Source organism: Vombatus ursinus, unplaced genomic scaffold, assembly GCF_900497805.2.
Source record: "Vombatus ursinus unplaced genomic scaffold, bare-nosed wombat genome assembly UNPS02014798.1, whole genome shotgun sequence".
Classification (NCBI taxonomy): domain Eukaryota; kingdom Metazoa; phylum Chordata; class Mammalia; order Diprotodontia; family Vombatidae; genus Vombatus; species Vombatus ursinus.
In genome coordinates, this window is record NW_020954576.1 from 55,691,317 (window position 1) to 55,695,628 (window position 4,312).

The window sequence follows — 4,312 nt, forward strand, 5'->3', positions numbered from 1 at the left end:
AAGAAAAGAAAGTAAAAACGTGCTCAGAATATAAAGTAAATCAGGTTTGGAGCAGACAATTTATCTCCACACAGAAAAGGGGATTCGAAGCAACAGAGACTCCCAGAATGATCAGAACAGAATCTAGTCACTTACTACTCCCCATATAAGTTGGGAGGCTGAGTCGCCTGACGGGGACAGTTTCTTTGCAAGAATGATAAGAGTTGCTTGACATTTCACTGCCACTTTATTCCCCTGAATCTTTCCTCCCCAGCTCACTTTCTCTCTGACGGTGATTCTTTGCTGGCCACATTTGCCTTCCCACTCTGGTGGCCACTGCTGGTTCTCGGCACAACAGGCAGATTTGTAGACCTTTCAGTCCTCACAAGGTCAATGCTAAAGAAAGGAAACACATGAGAGGAGCTGAAGTAGCCAGGAGCCTAACTGGGTAAGTCTAAAGTCCATAGAGGGGATTAAATTACTTGTCCAGTCAACTAACATTTATTAAGCACTTACTGTATGTGGAACACTGTGCAAAGGACTGAGAGAAACACAAAGCCTAAAGGTAGCACAAGGCCAGATTAACTACAGAACAAAGTGCTGCGTGAGGGCAACGGATGAAGGTTGTTACCAGAAAAGACTGTGAGTAACATTTATTAAGCCTGTTTACCAAGTTGTTGTTCAGTCGGGTCTGACTCTTCATGACCCCATTTAGGATTCTCTTGGCAGAGATCCTGGAGTGGTTTTTACCATTTCCTTCTCCAGTTCATTTTATAAATGAAGAAACTGAGGCAAACAGGGTTAAGTGACTTGCCCAGGGTCCCACAGCTAGTGAGTGTCTGAAGCCAGATTTGAACTCAGGAAGATGAGTCTTCCTGACTCCAGGTCCAGTATTCAATCCACTGTGCCACCTACCTGCCTTTTTGTTTACCAACTACTGGGGATATAAAGAAAGGCAAGAAATCACTCCTGTTCTCAGGGAGTTAACAATCTAACAGGAGAGACAACATGTAAACAATGATATACAAATAAGCTGTAGACAGGATAAATTGGAGATTATTTCAGAGGGAAGGCGCTATGGTGAAGGAGGACTGGAAAAGACTTCTTGCAGAAGGTGAGAGTTTAGCTGAGATTTGAAAGAAGCCAGGAGTCACAGATAAGGAGAGACAGCATTCCTGACTTGGGAACAGCCAATGAAAATGCTCAGAGTCTGGAGATGGACTGTCTTGTGGGAAGAATCGCAAAGAGGCTGGTATTTGTCATTGAATGGCAGAATAGAGCAAGGGGAGTAAAGTAAGAAGACTGGAAAGCCAGAGGATTTTATGATTGATCCTAGAGGCAACAGGGAGCCCCCAGAGGTTAGGAGAGAACGCTCCATTTGGAGACATAGCATTGAATGAGGGCTTTAAAGGAATTTAACAGGGAGAGATATAGGATAGTGGGATATTCTAGGAAATTGCTCAAGCAAGACATGGATATGGACAAGTACAGGCCATGTTCAGAGGCCAGAGAACCATCCAGTTTGGCTGGAACATAGAATTTGTAGAAGTAGGTTATATGAGAGATGACTGGAAAGGCCGGTAGTGCAAGATGTGATAGCGTCTTAGAGGCAAAGGAATTTGAATCATACATGGCAGCCAATAATATGCCTTGGAAGATTTCTGGGCAGAGGAATGCCACGACCAGGGCAACAGATAAGAAAGATGACTTTGATAGGAAGAATGGATTGAATCCCTGCGCTTGGCTCATTCTAATTTATATTAGAGTCATTTGTGCACATGTCTCATTTTCCCTACTCACCTGTAAGGTCTTTTAGGGTACAGGCTTATATGTTTTCTTTATAATGTCCTCAGCACCTAATACAGTGCTTTGCCCCACAGCAGGACTCACTCCAAAAATTTTGCCCCACAGCAGGACTCACTCCAAAAATATCTGAATTAAGGATGATTCCCTGAAGGGCCATCTTCCCTAGTGCAAGCAAGATAGAATTCTTATTACAGAAGTTTGATCTACATACAGCTTTCCAAAAATACATACATGCATATATACACATATACATACATAAACATATACACCTATGCACATACACTCACACATACACATGTACGCACGCACACACACACACACACACACACACACACTGGATTTAAGGCTCTGTCACTAACTAGATGTATGACTTTGGCCAAGTTCCTCTTCGGGATTCAATTTTCTCATCTGAAAAATGATGGGATTAGTCTAAATCACTGGTTCACAAACTGTTGGTTTCAGGAGCCCTTAAAACTATTAAGGAGGGGCAGTTAGGTGGTGCAGTGGATAGAGCACTGGCTCTCAAGTCAGGAGGACCTGGGTTCAAATCCAGCCTCAGACCAAACACTTGACACTAGCTGTGTGACCCTGGGCAAGTCACTTAACCTCAATTGCCAAATTAAAAAAAATCTATTAAGGACTTCAAAGAGCTTTTGTTTTTGTGAGTTATAGCTATCAATACTTGCCATATTAGAAATACAAACTGATCAATTTTTAAAATATTGATTTATTAATTCCACAAAACAACCACAATAAACTCATTACATGTTAACATAAATAATGTATTTTCATGAAAAATAACTATTTTTCTAAGTCACTAATAATTTAGTGAGAAGAGTAGTGTTGTTTTACATATTTTGTCAAATCTCTTTAATTTCTGACTTAATACAAGACATCTGGATTTTCTCGTCTGCTTCTGTATTCAATCTGTTGTGATAAGTTATTTGGGTTGAAGCAGATGAAGAAAACCTAGCCTTAGAGAGATGTGCAGTTGGTAAAGGAGGGAGTATATAGGCAAATAATGTTTTCATTACATTATGAAAATTTTTCACCTTGCTGATTCCCTGAAAGGGTCTCAGGGACCACAGACCACTTTGAGAACTCCTACTGAAGAATATACCAGGAGAATATGAGCAATGAACTCTGACAGTGAGGACCCCAGAGGTCAGAGGACCACACTCTGAGAACACTAGCTTAGATTACAGGAGTTGCTCTAAAAGAGAATTGCTTATTATCACATTCAGTTACTTAGGTTCATGTTCATATAGCGCGTCTGCCTGTTAACCATAATCACAAGGTTGTCTGAATTGATGCCCTTTGACTGATTGTCCCTGTCATTCCTACTTACCAGGAAAGGCTGGACTTCATTAGCTTGTGCAGATGGTATTGTGTGCTCTGCTATTTCCTAGGAGGAGCTCTGTGCAATGTTTTCCCAGAACAGAAGCTGTCCTAGAGGCACAAGGTCTTAACCTAAGAAATGATTAACCTTCCCAACAGAACTGCAATCAGATATCACTGAAGCTTGGTGAGCTGTGGCTTCTAACTAGAACACAGTTACAGGGTGTCCTATGAAACTTAGTGGCCATATTAAACTAGTAAAGATTTAATAGCTTAACACAGCACTAAGTTTCTTGGGACACCTAGGATTTAAGAGACAGCTACCTGGTGCAGGAAATGGAGTGCCAGGCCTAGAGTCAGGAAGACTCCTCTTCCTGAGTTCAAATCTGGTCTCAGACATTTACTAGCTGTGTGACCCTGGGCGAGTCACTTAACCCTGTTTGCCTCACCTTCCTCATCTACAAAATGAGCTGGAGAAGGAAATGACAAACCCCTCCAGTGTTTTTGCCAAGAAAACCCCAAATAGGGACACAAATCATCAGACACAATTGAACAAAAAACACTTGTTAAGCATCTAATAAGTGCCAGACACTGTACTAAGTGCTGGAGATACAAAAAAGAAGCCAAAGATAGTCCCTGCCCTCAAGAAGCTTACAATATTTTTAAAATTTTTATTTATTTTATTCTGAACTTAAGAAATAAAACACATATTTCCATAACATAGTATTATATGTGAAACTGCAAATCTATTATGTACAACTTGCTATTCCTTTTAAATATATAATAAAATTGTCATGTAACTCTATTTTTTTCCTATTTTTCTTCCCTCTCCTCCCCTTCCCTAGAGAGGGCTACCATTAGACACACACACACACACACACACACACGTGTGTGTGTGTGTGTGTGTGTGTAAAATTGTTCTGTATATACTTTTATTTATCAGTTCTTCCTCTGGATGCAGATAACATCTTCCTTCATATGTCCTTTGTAGCTAATGTGGGTACTTATAATAGTCAAAATGACTTAGTCACTTGAAGTTGTTACTAAAACAATATTGTTGTTACTGCATACAACGTTCTCCTGATTCTGCTCATTTTGCTCTTCATTATTTCATGCAAGCCTATCCACGTTTTTCTAAGATCATCAAGTTCATCATTTCTTTTCTTGCCTTTTTTTTTTTTTTTTTTTT

General features: G+C 40.2%; 1 long non-coding RNA gene across 1 annotated transcript; it reads right to left on the reverse strand.

Moving 5' to 3' along the window:
* Positions 1-226: 226 nt before the first annotated feature.
* On the reverse strand, positions 227-3,184 carry LOC114049631. Its single transcript, XR_003569887.1, has 3 exons — positions 3,134-3,184; positions 1,780-1,947; positions 227-375 (listed from the first exon to the last, which is right to left on the reverse strand). It is a non-coding gene; the product is annotated as an uncharacterized LOC114049631 (long non-coding RNA).
* Between the last annotated feature and the right edge of the window lie 1,128 nt (positions 3,185-4,312).